Genomic DNA, 16,536 nt, shown 5'->3' with positions numbered 1-16,536 from the left:
AACAACAGACTGGTTCCAAATAGGAAAAAGAGTACATCGAGGTTGTATATTGTCACCCTGCTTATTTAACTTATACGCAGAGTACATCATGAGAAACGCTGGACTGGAAGAAACACAAGCTGGAATCAAGATTGCGGGGAGAAATATCAATAACCTCAGATATGCAGATGACACCACCCTTATGGCAGAAAGTGAAGAGGAGCTAAAAAGCCTCTTGGTGAAAGTGAAATAGGAGAGTGAAAAAGTTGGCTTAAAGCTCAACATTCAGAAAATGAAGATCATGGCATCCGGTCCCATCACTTCATGGGAAATAGATGGGGAATCAGTGGAAACACTGTCAGACTTTATTTTCATGGGCTCCAAAATCACTGCAGATGGTGACTGCAGCCATGAAATTAAAAGATGCTTACTCCTTGGAAGAAAAGTTATGACCAACCTAGATAGTATATTCAAAAGCAGAGACATTACTTTGCCGACTAAGGTCCATCTAGTCAAGGCTATGGTTTCTTCTGTGGTCATGTATGGATGAGTTGGACTGTGAAGAAGGCTGAGTGCTGAAGAATTGATGCTTTTGAACTGTGGTGTTGGAGAAGACTTTGAGAGTCCCTTGGAATGCAAGGAGATCCAACCAGTCCATTCTGAAGGAGATCAGCCCTGGGATTTCTTTGGAGGGAATGATGCTAAAGCTGAAATTCCAGTACTTTGGCCACCTCATTCGAAGAGTTGACTCATTGGAAAAGACTCTGATGCTGGGAGGCATTGGGAGCAGGAGGAGAAGGGGACGACTGAGGATGAGATGCCTGGATGGCATCATGGACTCGATGGATGTGAGTCTGAGTGAACTCCGGGAGTTGGTGATGGACAGGGAGGCCTGGAGTGCCGCGATTCATGGGGTCACAAAGAGTCAGACACTACTGAGTGACTGAACTGAACTGAACTGTTGGAGGGGAAACTCTAGCGTGGGCCTGGAGATCAGAGTCCACTCTGTGTTCCATGGTCTCTGCTTGGCCCAGCAAACACTGGTTTACTATAGACTTCCTTTTCCATCTCCATGTCAATTGCCTTCCTCCCCTCTTGCCTGGAGAATCCCAGGGAGGGAAGAGCATGGTAGGCTACAATGGGGTCGCAGAGAGTCGGACAGGACTGAAGGACTTCTTTCACTTTCACTTTCCTCTGAAGTCCCAAACCACAACCTGCAACATCCTCTTTTGTCTTTAGCTAAAGATCATACTCAAGGTGAGGGTTTTGGCCAATTTGGCAAGTTAGTTCTCCTGGGTGTCTCACATATATACATGCTATTAATCTTATGTTTGATTTTCTCCTGTTAATCTGTCTCATGTCAATTTAACTCTTAGACCAACTGGAAGAACCTAGAGGGAAATTCCTCCTTTGCCAACACTGCTATTCACAACTCCTAGTGAGTTTTGTTTTTACTATCGTGGTTTTATCCTCTGAATTATTTTATTTTTTCTCCATTCTCTTTTCAACTATATGTTCATTTAATTCTGTTCCATTTTATCTATGCATTAATAATCAAATAGTTTTAATTTGAATGTACCATAACTACATGTACATTTTTAAATACAATACAACAGAGGAAACAGGGTAATTTTTAAAGTAATTATGGAAAATATCCATCTAGAGTGAAATATAGCATCAAACATGTAAGTTATTTTCTATGAACAATAGTGAATTTAAGTAATTATTTTAATGTTTGCAATCTATGAAAATTGGGCATTTTCTTGATCAGTAAATATGATCTAAGAGTCAGACATGATTGAGCGACTGAAGAACAACCGCATCAAAAAATATGATTTAACTTAATGACCTCTGGTATACAATAAGAACAGTAAAATTATCATCAGCTTAATTTCAAATTTTTGACACTTTCTGCTTAAAATATATGCATACATATATATATATGTATATATATATATGTATATATATATATATATAAAACATGACTATTTTCAGTTGGAAATTGTTATTTGATTAGGATTCCTTATAGAACCCAAAACAGGTGCTGATCATGAAATCAGAGGCCTCTGAGAATCTAATATTCATTGATCAATGCTGGTGAGAGTCAGCCATTCTTAATAGTTTTATGACAAGAAACATAATTGATGTTTATGCTTCAAATAATTCATCAAACCCAGAAGAGTTAAGATGTTGATAAAATCATCTGTCAACTTTATGTATTTATTGGTAAAGAGCAGATTTTGTCCTTTTATTTTGAATATAATAATTTTAATATTTATATTAGGGAGAATGTAAAAGAACAGAAGGTACTCTTCACAATTCTGATTCAGAAAGTAACCTAAACTAAAAGTAGAACTGTGTCAAACAAAACCGAGTCTACAGAGACCACAACTGGCTGACAGTGACACACACTGGCTGACAGTGACAACTGGCTGACAGTGACAAGGTAAGAGACACTCGGATGGGAAGACTTTGCTTGGGAATAAAGCCAAATTACACGGTGTATGTTGTGAAGAAAAATATTTTATGAATAGACTTGAGATTGCAAACCATAAAAGGGCACAGAATGAAAACTATAAAGATTAATCACAATTGTACTTGGGCCTGTATACTTATAGATTAATGAAAATGTACAAATCAGAATCAAAAGGAATACTTTTTGGAAAATATTTAAAGAAAGAGGTCAAGATTATTCTTATTGAATATTTGAGAGTATTCCAGATGAATTTTATATCACCTTTGAATATGATCTATTACTGGTAGTTATTTTTGGATACCGACTTTAGCGATATGCAACAAAACTAACACACATTATAATGAAGGTGGTGGGGAAGAAGAAGTTGTCCTCCACCCATCTAGGTTCTCCTGGCTTATCTAAGAATAAAATTGACATGAAACAGATAAATGGGAGAAAATCAAACGAAAGTTTAATAACATGTATACATGAGTGGAGAAGGCACCCCACTCCAGTACTCTTGCCTGGAGAATCCCAGGGATGGGGGAGCCTGGTAGGCTGCCGTCTATGGGGTCACACAGAGTCGGACACAACTGAAGTGACTTAGCAGCAGCAGCAGCATACATGAGAGAGACTGAAGAGAACTGAATAACTCACCGAACTGGCCAAAATCCTCACCTTCAATACCATCTACAGCTAAAGACAGAAGAGGAAGTTGAGGGTAGTAGTTTGAGATTTGAAAAGGAAGGAAGGCACTGGAATGGAGATGGAAAAGCAAATGATTGGTAAACAAGTATTTGCTGGGCTAGGCAGAAACCGTGGAACACAGAATGGGCTTTGATCTCTAGGTGCTGCCTAGAGTTTCTCCCACCACACCTTGCCCACATTCTTTGCAGATACTGTTATGGACAAGCCCAAGTCGGTGCCCAACAAGGGTCCTCCTGCCCAGTGTCACTCAGGTAGAACAAGACTGTTTGGTTCTAAAGCAAAGAAAGTTTTATTTTTGAACAAAGAATGGAAACGGCTGAGTTCATGCTCTAGAGTCCATCCATGCTCTCCTGGACAGGTGGTGGATATGAAGCAAGACCTCCCCATCCCCCACCCAGGGTAAAGCGATTGGAGATTCGTTCTCTGTGGTCCCATATCCCAAGACGAGAATAGCAGGACAATCAAGAGAGGAGGCTAAGCCCTGCTCAGAGAGAAAAAAATCACATATGTCTCATTCTCAAAGTCAAGGGAACCCTCCTGTTTAGAAAGCTCCTTAGAGATCAAAAGGTGAATGATGGTAAGTCTACCTACCCACAGGCCTCTTCAGGGGAATTCATCTTGGCTGAGTGATGTGCATGTACACCTGGGAGGACCCTGAGATATACCAAATATGGACTCAGAACCAGACAAATAATAATGCTTGGCCAGAGGAAACCCAGAAGAAATGCCCCATAAAGCTGATTCAAATTACCAGGGAGGCGAGACTCTCTCTGGGTCCGCCTGTGTGTCTATCCACACTGTACTGCACTCTTTTTTTCCTAATAAACACGTGTCTCAATATTTCCTGAAGGAAAGTTACATGGCTCAAAATAGCCTAGAGTTAAAACTCCCCTCCAGGTCCTCCCCACCATTCTATGCAAAACAAAGAACTCTCTCACCCGAAGGAAAAAATGGACTTTAAGGTGGTTAACACCCAGCTCCCAGCTGGTCACAGCCTCTGGCTGACCTCCAGAATTCCTTGCCCCAGCCTTTAAGAGATAACTACTCTGAACAACCTTGGGGAAGAACAGGCCCCCTTAAGACAGTAGATTTCCACATATATATGCCTATATATACTTAGACTCTTTTCTTGGGTTAGTGCAGCAGCTTACTAATCTGACTGATGCCCCTTCTCACCTCATTAAAGGTGATCTGTTCCTGTAAAGTGTGGTCTCGTTCTTTTTCCAAACCTCGCCTTCTCTAACTAACTCCCTTACCCCACACTTCCCATCTTATGTGGGAATTCTTTTCCGAAAAGGTAAAAGGCCAAAGCCTTGTCCCTGACCGCTGGTCTAGCGGCTAGATTCGGTGCCCTCACCGCCTAGATTCTGCCTCAATTTCTGATCTGGAACTGATGCCCAGCTTCAAGCCACTACAGGGTGAGGCCACCTGAGATGGCTGCTTCATAGGGATCTCCTCGGTTGAGTGGGGTGAGAGAGGACGGGAACGGCCACAGGTGCACTTCAGATCTCAGTGCTGGATGCATCGTCTCTGCACGACAGCCGTGGCCATCTTCAGTGACAGTGTCGGTCCTGCGTGAGGCCTGCAGAGCTGAGATGTCGGAGGAGCCCTTTCTCCCTGGCCACCCAGGTCTGAGGAGCCAGGTGGAAGGGCTCTGCACATGGCCCCCTATGAGCAAGCGGAACTAGACTAAGCACAAAAGCAAAGGAAAAGGTTAGACTTTGTTGCTCAGAATTTATTCTTATTTCCTGTGCTTTGTTAATGGGCTGTGCAGGTGAAACTGCCTTTCATCCTGCTCGTGGTGGTCGAAGGGCGCTGAGGGGCACCAGTCAAGTCTGTCTTGTGTCACTGTTCCCTGCTGCGTGTGGCCATCGTCCTGACTCTGGGTGGAGGAACAGAACTTCTCCCGCCGCTTCACTTCTGCAGCTCGGCCCCAATTGTTCGTAGCTCTGAGCGATGCCCAATTTAAGATGCATGGCCCAAATTTCAGCAAGAGAACAATGGCCACATGGCCAAGTTTTCCTAAAAATGAAGGTCTCCAGTTCTTTTGCCCAAAGGCAAAACTGTGCCTTGGTGTCGAGGCTCACCACTGTGGCCTGAATCTCCCTGTTCATGCTTTTGTGGGTTTTCTGCAGAGAAGCTTCAGGTCAGAGAGAGGGCCACGTGAGTTGTCTGGGGGTGTCGTTGCCCCAGGTTGGGGCTGGGGGGCCTCTTCACTCAAATGCAAAGTTCCCACAGAGTGAGCCCTGCAACTTCAGGGTGTAATGGGTGGTTAGGATCACCGAGTAGTGTCTGTTCTTCTTAAGAGTGAGTTGGTTTGCAGCTGCAGGTTTTCCCAGTGTTTAGGTTCACCCAGTCTCCTGGCTGGACAGGGTGGAGGCCCAGGTTGGTGGATGCAGTCAGCATATAGTTACTATATTCCATGAGAGCTTTCATGGTTTCTCCCTCCTGGAGGGCACCCTTGGGTTGTTCCATTTCAAGTCCATTCCTTCCCTTGGGCTTGGGGAATGGCTCTACTATGAGTGAGTGAAAGCCGCTCAGTTGTGTGCGACTCTTTACAACCCCAGGGACTATACAATCTATGGAATTCTCCAGGCCAGAATACTGGAGTGAGTAGCCTTTCCCTTCTCCAGGGGATCTTCCCAACCCAGGGATCGAACCCAGGTCTCCCACATGGCAGGCAAGTTCTATACCAGCTGAGCCACAGGGGAAGCCCCTTATACATCAGTTCAAATACACTTAACTGTAGCTTATCCCTTGAACTAATAATGGCACTGGGAGAAGGGTCATTGGAAGCAACTTAATCCAATTTTCTTGAGTTTCCTGACATAAGGCCCATTTCAAGGTCTGTTTGGACCTCTGCTTTCCGCAGTGATTGGGGTCTCGAGGCTGAGTGCAAGGTACATTTTATGATCAAGGCCCTTTGTCATTTGAGACACAAATTCTGAACCATTATCACTTTGTAGGGATCCTGGGAGCAAAAATCTAAGAATTATTTCTTGTTGTAATGCATTAGGCACTTCAGCTGCCATTTCAGTTCTACCAGGGAATGCTTCTATCTACCCAGAAAACGTGTCTACTAGCACCAGGAGATACCTGAAATTGCTCGGGACTCTCGGCATGCCAGTGAAATCAAATTTCCAGTGTTCTCCAGGATATGTCCCCCTGGTTCCCATGGACCTTATCTGGAAGCTTCTGGGGAGACTGGTGTTGGAGTTGTTTATTGTGCATATGAGGCATGTCTCAGCTCTCCAATGCATATATTAATACTTTTCATGCCAGGAGATACCATGACTTCAACTGATCTGTTGTATAAGGCTTCCTTCCCATAGTGAATTTCCTGATGAGCCTCCCTGATGGCATGACACATGCAGTTTGGAAAACTACTACCCATGGACTATTGCCCATGTGTATTAACTAGCCACGCATGGGTTCCTCGGAGAAGGCAATGGCATCCCACTCCAATACAGTTGCCTGGAAAATCCCATGGATGGAGGAGCCTGGTGGGCTGCAGTCCATGGGGTCGCTAAGAGTCGGGCATGACTGAGCGACTTCACTTTCACTTTTCAATTTCATGCATTGGAGAAGGAAATGGCAACCCACTTCCGTATTCTTGCCTGGAGAATCCCAGGGACAGAGGAGCCTAGTGGGCTGCCATCTATGGGGTCGCACAGAGTCGGACAAGACTGAAGTGACTTAGCAGCAGCAGCAACAGCATGGGTTCCTAGATCTATAATGAAGTTCCATTTGGGGGCTTCGTCTAATTCTTCTTTTGTATAGACTGGGTAGTAACTGAATGGACCTGGCCTCTTACATAAGAAGGTAATTGCCAAGTTACTAGCCCAGCAGTGTACTTCTTGCAGCTGCATCTGCCTTGGCCTTGTTGTTTCCCTTTATTAACTCTGCACCCCCTTTTGGTGACCTCTACAGTGAATCACTGCCACATCTTGGGGAGACTGTACTGCTTCTAAGAGCTTCAGTATGCTTAAGCCGTGTTTCATCAGTCTGTTCTCTGCAGTAAACATATCTCTTTCCTTCCAAATAGCCCTGTGTGTGTGAAGGATAGCATGCAAATACTGGGAATCTGTGTAAACATTTAAGATCTTCCCTGTTCCAAGCTCTAAGGCTCTCTATCAGCTCCATTTTGGGGGCAGAAGTCTGTAGCAGTAGGTTTTGTGCCTCTGTGACTTGGGTCTGGGAGGTGACTGCATATCTCACCAGCTTTTTTACTCTCTCTCCTAAAATTCCTCCTGTCTGTGAACCATTCCTCTTTGGCATTTGGGAGAGGCTCACTTCCTAGGTTTGGGTGACTGGAATAGATCATGTCTATGATTTCTATATAGTCATGCTCCAGGGATCCCATTTCTGTGGGTAGCAGGGTGGCAGAATGTAGTACGTGACAGGTTTTTATGGTAGCCACTGGGTTGTCTAAAAGCAGAGCCTGAGCTTGAATAGACATTCTGGGACATAGCCGTTCTATTTCCTTAGAAATTAACGAAAGCCTGTATGGAGTCCATATAGAGGTTGGCTGACCAAACTTTAACTTTTCGCTTCCTTTAGCAGGGTTGTAGTAGTTGCTAGCAGACTAGGAGGCCATCCCTTAATGGTTTGATCTAATTGTTTAGAGAAATAAGCAACCACCTTAGTAAGGTGTCCCAGTTTATAAGCTAAAATACCTCAATGGCAATTCCCCTTCTCTTATTAATGTAAAGGTGAAGAGTTTAGCTAAATCTGGGAGAGCCAGGGAAGTGGCCTAAAGTAATTGCTTTTTCACTTCTTAAAAGGCCCCTTCACATTCTGAAATGCATTCTGAATCACATTCAAAAGGATCATCATCCTTTCCTTTCAATTCTTCATATTGAGGACTAGCTATTAGACCACAGTTAGGAACTCAGTTGTGGGAAAACGTGGCCATCCTCGGGAGACCCCTCAGCTGTTTTCTAGCTTTAGGAGGAGTGAGGCTGCAGATGGCTCCTTTCCTTTCCTGGGGTGGGCTTCTCTGACCTGTAAGGATGAAGCTTAGGTAGTTCATCCTAGTTTGTGATGTTTGATTATTTTCTTGGACAGCTATATCCTTTATCAGCTAGGTGGTTTAGGGTGGCCACAGTGTTTTTTGTCAGAGGCCTCCTTCGTAGGGCTCAGTGCAGTTCAGTTCAGTTCATTTCATTTCAGTCACTCAGTCGTGTCTGACTCTCTGCGCCCCCATGAACCACAGCACGCCAGGCCTCCCTGTCCATCACTAACTCCCGGAGTTTACCCAGACCCATGTCCATTGAGTTGGTGATGCCATCCAACCATCTTTTCTTCTATCCTCCCCTTCTCCACCTGCCCTCAATCTTTCCCAGCATCAGGGTCTTTTCCCAATGAGTCAGCTCTTCGCATCAGGTGGCCAAAGGATTGGAGTTTCAGCTTCAACATCAGTCTTTCCAATGAACACCCAGGACTGATCTCCTTTAGGATAGACTGGTTTGATCTCCTTGCAGTCCAAGGGACTCTCAAGAGTCTTCTTCAACACCACAGTTCAAAAGCATAAATTCTTCGGCACTCAGCTTTCTTTATAGTCCATCTCTCACATCCATATCTGACCACTGGAAAAACCATAGCCTTGACTAGACGGACCTTTGTTGGCAAAGTAATGTCTCGGCTTTTAAATATGCTGTCTAGGTTGGTCATAGCTTTCCTTCTAAGGAGTAAGCATCTTTTAATTTCATGGCTGAAGTCACCATCTGCAGTGATTTTGGAGCCCAGAAAAATAAAGTCAGCCACTGTTTCCCCATTAGTTTATATGAAGGGATGGGACCAGACACCCATCTTAGGGCTTGTGGTTAGAGTATCCTCTACATCCCAGAGGAGGTTTCTTTAAGGTCTTCAGCTAAAGCTTCCCCAAAAAATGGTGGGGCAGTTTTTTTTCTGCCCCTTTGGAGATTGGGAGCAGAACCATCCAGCAGTACTGTTTTTTGTTTGTCTGTTCATTTTGGCTTTGCCATATGCCTTATGGGATCTTAGTTCCCCAATCAAGGACTGAACCCAGGCCCTCGGCTGTGACAGCATGGAGTCCTAACCACTGGACCACCAGAGAATTCCCTTTTTGGGGATTGTTTGTTGTTGTTGTTAATTGAAATATAGTTATTTACAATATTGTGTTGGTTTCAGTTGTACAGCAAAGTGACTCAGGGCTTTCTTTGCAGATTATGTTCCATTATAGAGGATTATAAGATGTTAGGTAATATTTCTTGGTTATTAATGTATATATAACTCCTTATTGTTCATCTGTTTTATGTCTATAATTTGTATCTATTGATCCCATATTTTCATTTGTTCCTCCCCCGACCCCTTTGGTAACCTTAAGTTTGTTTTCTATAAGTCAACTGCTATTTTGTACATATATTCATTTATATTATTTTTTTAGAGTCCACATATAAGTGATATCATATACTATTTGTTTTTCTCTGACTTGTTGCCTTGAGCAAGATATTCTCTAGATCCATTTATTTTGATGCAAATAACAATATTTTATTTTTTATAGCTGAGTTATATTCCATTGTATGTGTATGTGTGTGTGTGTGTGTGTGTGTGTGTGTGTGTATCTTCTTAACTCAATCATCTGTTGAGGGACACTTGGATTGCTTCCATATCTTGGCTATTGAAATCATGCTGAAGCACAAGCTGGAATCAAGATTGTTAGGGGAAATATCAGTAACCTCAGATATGCAGATGACACCACCCTTATGGCAGAAAGTGAAGAGGAACTAAAAAGCCTCTTGATGAAAGTGAAAGAGGAGAGTGAAAAAGTTGGCTTAAAGCTCAACATTCTGAAAACGAAGATCATGGCATCTGGTCCCATCACTTCATGGGAAATGGATGGGGAAACAGTGGAAACAGTGTCAGACTTTTTTTTTTGGGGGGGGGGCTCCAAAATCACTGCAGACGGTGATTGCAGCCATGCAATTAAAAGATGCTTACTCCCTGGAAGGAAAGTTATGACCAACCTAGATAGCATATTGAAAAGCAGAGACATTACTTTGCCAACAAAGGTCCGTCTAGTCAAGGCTATGGTTTTTCCAGTGGTCAGGTATGGAGGTGAGAGTTGGACTGTGAAGAAAGCTGAGCACTGAAGAATTGATGCTTTTGAACTGTGGTGTTGGAGAAAACTTTTGAGAGTCCCTTGGACTGCAAGGAGGTCCGACCAGTCCATTCTGAAGGAGATCAGTCCTGGGTGTTCATTGGAAGGACTGATGCTAAAGCTGAAACTCCAGTACTTTGGCCACCTCATGTGAAGAGTTGACTTATTGGAAAGTACCCTGATGCTGGGAGGCATTGGGGGCAGGAGAAGCGGATGACAGAGGATGAGATGGCTGGATGGCATCACCGACTTGATGGACATGAGTTTGGGTGATCTTTGGGTGTTGGTGATGGACAGGGAGGCCTGGCGTGCTGCTGTGGATATGACTGAGCAACTGAACTGAAAAGGAACTGAGATGAACATTGGGGTGCATTAATCTTTTCAAATTAAAATATTTGTCCAGATATATAACTGGGAATGGAATTGCTGGATTGTATGGTAGCTTCATTTTCAGGTTTTAAAGGAATCTGCATGCTGTTTTCTATAGTGGCTGCACCAATTTATATTCTCACCAACAGTGTAGCAAGGTTCCCTTTTCCCCCACACCATCTCCAGCTTTTATTATTTGTAGATTTTTTTCATTATAGCCATTCTGAAAGGTACAAGGTGAAATCTCATTTTTTTATCTGCATTTCTCTAATAATTAACAATTTCAAACATCTTTTCCTGTGCCTGTTGGCCATCTATATGTCTTCTTTGGAGAAATGTCTATTTAGGTCTTCTCCCATTTTTTGATTGGGTTGTTTTATTGATGTTGATTTGTATGAGCTCTTTGTATATTTTGAAAATTAAGCCTTTGTCAGTTGCTTCATTTGCAAATATTGAGTTGACCAAGAAGTTCGTTTGGATTTTTCATAAGATGGGAAAGAAACCCTGAATGAACTTTTTGGCCAACCCAATATGTTTCTCCCATTCTGTTTGCCGTCTTTACATTTTGGTGCTGGTTTCCTCTGCTGTGCAAACCTTTGAAGTTTAATTAGGTCCTATTTGCTCTCTGCCGATTGTTAACAAGCTAGCATGTGTGCACTCCTTGTGAGAAGAATCTAGGCTTCTCCAGACTTTCTACCTACCCCAATACATTTCCCAGCCATCAGAGGGGCTTGCCTCCTCTGCATAGGATGTCCAGTCTGTGGCTTGACACACTTGCCTCCCATGGCGAGGGTCCTCTTCTTTTCCTTTCAGATCCTTCCAGGGAGGGAAGGCCTGACCCTATACTTTTTTTCTGTCCCACCTGGTTACGTGGAAATATTTCTTGCCTATAATCTTGGGTTGTATAGAAGTTCTTCTGCCAGTTTCTGGTTAGTTTTATGTGAGAATTGTTCCACATGTAGATGTATTTTTGATGTGTTTGTGGGGGGAGGTGAGTTCCATATTCTACTCTGCCAACTTGATCCATTCTCAGTCTCTAGTATGTTTCTGTTGTGCTTTTGGATCCTGCCACTCAAGAGAAGAAATTTCTTGTGACTCTAGAGCTAGTGGAATACAAAAGAAGTCATCTTTTAAATCCAGTCAGAATACCAAGTCCTGGTGGACAATAGAGTAGCCACCAAGGTACAGGTATTAGGGACTACTGGATGTATATCCTCAGTGGTTTCACTGACTGCCCTGAGGCCCTGTACCATCCAGTATTCCTTATTGGATTTCTTTATAGGGAGAATGGAGGCTTCCCTGTTGGCTCAGATGGTAAAGAATCTGCCTGTGATGGAAAAGACCTGGGTTTGATCCCTGGGCCAGGAAGATCCCCTGGAAAAGGAAATGGCAAACCACTCCAATATCCTTGCCTGGAGAATCCCATGGACAGAGGAGCCTGATGGGCTATAGTCCATGGGATGACAAAGAGTCAGACACAACTGAGCAACTAACACTTGTCACTTGTAGATATAGGAAGAATGGAGGTATTACAGGCTGATTGTCATGGCCTAATATGGCCCTGGTCACTTAGGCCCTGTATAACAGGGGCTATGCCCAACAAGGCCTCCTGTAGAAAAGGATACTGTTTTCTACTGGGACATGTCTGTCCAGGTTTTAGACGGACTATCATGGCACTGGCTCCTACAGTTTGTTCCACCCATCCCTGGGCCCATGCCTCAGGATAACTCTGGAAAGATCAACTTGCTCTGTCCGGGGAGGTATATTCTCAGCCATTAACACTGTGATCATACACCCTTTTTCTAAGGGGACCCCAGACTCCAATTTGTCTCCCTTTAGGTGGATAGTAGCCCCCAATCTATATAAGATCTCTCTTCCTAGTAGGGTATAGAGCATTCAGGGACACACAGAAAGGAATGGATAAGTGTGTGTTCACCCAATTTATATTCAAATGATTCTGTGAATATCCATTCTTGGGCCTTCCCTGATACTCTAATTTTACAACTCATGTGAATTGAGTTTGCATGATCTGGTGTTCAGAACCGAGTAAGTGGCACTGATGTTGACTAAGAATTCAACAGCCTTCCCCACTCTGTCTGAAGTCAGTCAGGGCTCCTCAGGGTCAGCTGGAGTGCCAGCTTAGGCCCTGTCATCCTTTTTCTACTTGGACAGTCTGCCTTCCAGGGTAGTGACTGGGGTATGCGATTTCTATCCCCCTTCAGGCAGTCTCTCTTCCAATGTCCCTCCTGTTTAACTATGGTGCACTTATTGGGTCCCAGTTCCCTTGGCTTTCTATCTTTCCATGGGGCCCGGGGTCACTCACCAGAGAAGTCTCTATGGGCAGTTAGTCCAAATTCTCATGCTGACTGACATCGGAGAGCAATAGCCAGTAGGTGGGTTTCTTGGCCTTTTTATCCTCTGACTTCTTCTCCTCTGCTGCTGCTGCTGCTAAGTCGCTTCAGTCATGTCTGACTCTGTGCAACCCCATAGACGGCAGCCCACCAAGCTCCTCTGTCCCTGGGATTCTCCAGGCAAGAACACTGGAGTGCGTTGCCATTTCTTTCTCCATTTCCTCCTCTGTATCTTGTTTATTAAATACCTGGCACGCAACCTTGACCAGGTGAAAAGTGGGGCTATCAGGTTCTATTTCCACTTTCTGAAATTTATGCCTAATGTTGAAGCACTTTGGGAAATGAGAAATAGCATCTCAGGGTTGCCTTTCCTTCCAAGGACTCAATCGTCAATAGCATAGATTCAGAGGCATCCCCTGAGGCTCTAGGAATGCCAAAGGGTTTTCAGTTGGCTCTGATCAATTTCCTTTATCTTATTCCACTTGCTGGGTTTCTTTTCTGCTTCCTGGATTCTGTTTAGGATCATAATTATATAACGGGTCAGCCTCTGTCTTCCACTCTTCCACTCCCTTCTCCTTTGTCTCGGTGGTCCCAATTGGGTCCATTATCTGGGAGCCCTTGATCCCCTAGTCTGAAAATAGCACCATGTGCATTGTTTCTGTTCTGTTCTCTTTCTCTGCTTCATCTCAGGTTTTTGAAAAGACCATGGCTTTTTCTTCCCTGTTAGGAGTACATTGAGGAGGCTCTGGATATTAGCCTGGTGAGGTCATGGATCTGAAAGATCCCCCTAATTAGATTCAGGAACCCCTCTGGATCCTCCCCAACCCCTTTACTGTGAGTTTTCCAGTTACTTTTATTTTTTGGCTTTTTTCACTTTATTTTTATTTTTTTTACTTTTATTTTTTACGACTGAGCAGTATTCCATTGTATATGTGTACCACATCTTCTTTATTCCCTTGTTGATGGGCATTTAAGTTGTTTCCATGTTTTACCTATTGTGAATAGTGCTGCTACAAACATAGGGGTGTATATATGTCTTAGAATTATAGTTTTGTCCTGGTATATTCCCAGGAGTGAGACTGCTGGATTATATGGTAATTCTATTTTTAGTTTTCTGAGGAAACCCCATACTGTTTTCCATAGTGACTGTACCAACTTATATTCCTACCAACAGTGTAGGAGGGTTCCCTTTTCTCCACACTCTTTCTGGCATTTGCTATTTGTAGTCATTTTAATGATGGCCACTCTGACTGGTATGAGGTGGTACTAGGATTAAAATTGTCCCTCAGTTACAGGTAAGTATAATCATTTTAATCTACATAAATTTGTGCTCTGTGTTTGGTATGGTTTGACAAAAATAAGTTATATAGTATAGTACTTTTATCTTGCAAAGCATAGTGTGGCATTTTATTTTAAAGATTTTGTTACGAAATTTACTTAGTTTGCTGCAGTTTAAGAATCCCCCTCCCCTCACGACATATAATTTATGCTAGACAAACAGAATATCAAGAAATGAGTATCACTTCTTTGCAAAATGAATAACTCCATCTGTAAAAACTAAAGTATTTGGAGAGTTTGAAAGACTATTTAATAAGTATAGTCACGTGACTGGCAAGCAAAGGAGGAAATTTTAGCTTGTGTTTTACACATTGTTCCAAAAACACTCTTTGGTTCTCTAGAAGAAATTTTATACACAATTGGACCATATCATGAAATAGTCACATTAAGGTTTTCTTTTGTTTAAAAAGTTGCTGTAATGTACATTATCTCTATAATACTTATACGCCAAACTCCTAAATTTCCAAATATTGCTTTAAGATCAATATTCATGGAGAGCAGGTGCCTTGGACCCAGGCACTATTTTAGTATTATGGGTTAAATTTCAATTTTTACAAACTTCTTTTCATGCAGTGAAAACAATTGTACATATCAATTCTCAGGGATCTCCTGTCCGTATTCACTGTATGCATCTTTGTAAGAATGAGTATTACTATTTTATTATCTGACCTGTATGCATAAGCCCAGCATGCCAAAATAGTTGATATATTTCCATTTTTTGAAATTATTCTTTTAACATATTTATTTTCTAATAATTATGCATGTGACATTGTGGATATGTTACTTTATTTGCATAACCTGTCTGTGGTCACACTGTCAGTGTATCTAAAGCCTTCCAAGGAAAATTAATGATTTCATCATACTTTAGGCTATGCAACTGTGGATCCAATGTATAATATTAAGAAGGGAATTACATAATCATTAAAAAAAGAATGAATAATTCCATTTGTACCAACATGGATGGCCTAGAGATTATCATGCTTAATGAAATGAGTTAGAAAAAGAGACAATTACCACATAATATATGGAATCTAAAATATGACACAAATGAGGTTATTTACAAAATGAAAACAAACTCACAGACACAGAAAACAGACTTATGGTTACCAAATGGGATAGGGGTAGGTGAGGGATAAATTAGGATTTGGGGGTTAGCAGATACACACTACTATATATGAAATAGATAAACAACAAGGTCCTACCATTATAGCACAGGGAACTATATTCAATATCCTATAATAAACCATAATGGAAAAGAATATGTGTATGTATATATATATGTATATATATGTATCACTGCATCATTTTGCTATACAGCAGAAACCACAACATTGAGCAATATTGTAAATCAACTATTAAAAAAAAAAAGATAAAATCATTGACTAGAAAAAAAAGGGGGAGCCTGAATCTTGATAAGCAAACTTTATGGAATTTTCACCTACCTCTTACCTGGCTCCTCCAATGAGTACTGGCCTTAAGGAAGGGAGCCAATTTTCCAGATATGGGTTCCTTATTTTAGAGAGGGAAAAGTGGCCTGTTCTGAGGGAATTGTGGTTGTTTTGGCCTATCCAATGGCTCCCTGAAGGATGCGTTCAAAGGACTCCTTTATTTTTCTAAACTCTCCCAGGGAAGAAGCATTTTACTGCAAAATGTTTATCAGAAATATTTAGAGTTAAATGTATAAGCCACTGGTGCCTGAAAGATAACAGTTGGAACAAATCATAGACAAACCAAAAGGCATGGGAAGAAAGGTAAACAATGAGACGCTTTGGGGGAAAGGAGCTTTCTAAAGCTACTATATATTTCTGAGAATCTGGAGTATCATATGAATGCCCAGAACTAGGTAATGCTAAAAATATATATACCTGAAAGGCCCTAGTCTCTTACCTAAGGCTCACAGTTAGACTCTGTGCAAGCAAAAGTATAAGCAAAGTTGCAAACTGCCCAACTGATTGTAGAAGGCATGCTCCAACACAAACACATAAAGCCCATCTGCAAAGAATGGAGGTGATTTATATTTTTTATTTCAGGCATTAAGTAATCTCTGTCAAGTCACTAGCTGATCAATCAACTAATTGAACAGAGTCAGTGGCCACTCATTACAAGGAATCTTAAAAAGTGAGTTCAGGAAACTAATGAAGCAAACAAACAGAACCCACAAGAAGCAGCGAAAATAAGCCGTGAATGGGGGAAGAATTTGATTTCAAGGTTAA

This window comes from Ovis canadensis, chromosome X (assembly GCF_042477335.2).
Source record: "Ovis canadensis isolate MfBH-ARS-UI-01 breed Bighorn chromosome X, ARS-UI_OviCan_v2, whole genome shotgun sequence".
Classification (NCBI taxonomy): domain Eukaryota; kingdom Metazoa; phylum Chordata; class Mammalia; order Artiodactyla; family Bovidae; genus Ovis; species Ovis canadensis.
Note: the sequence above shows the minus strand (reverse complement) of the source record.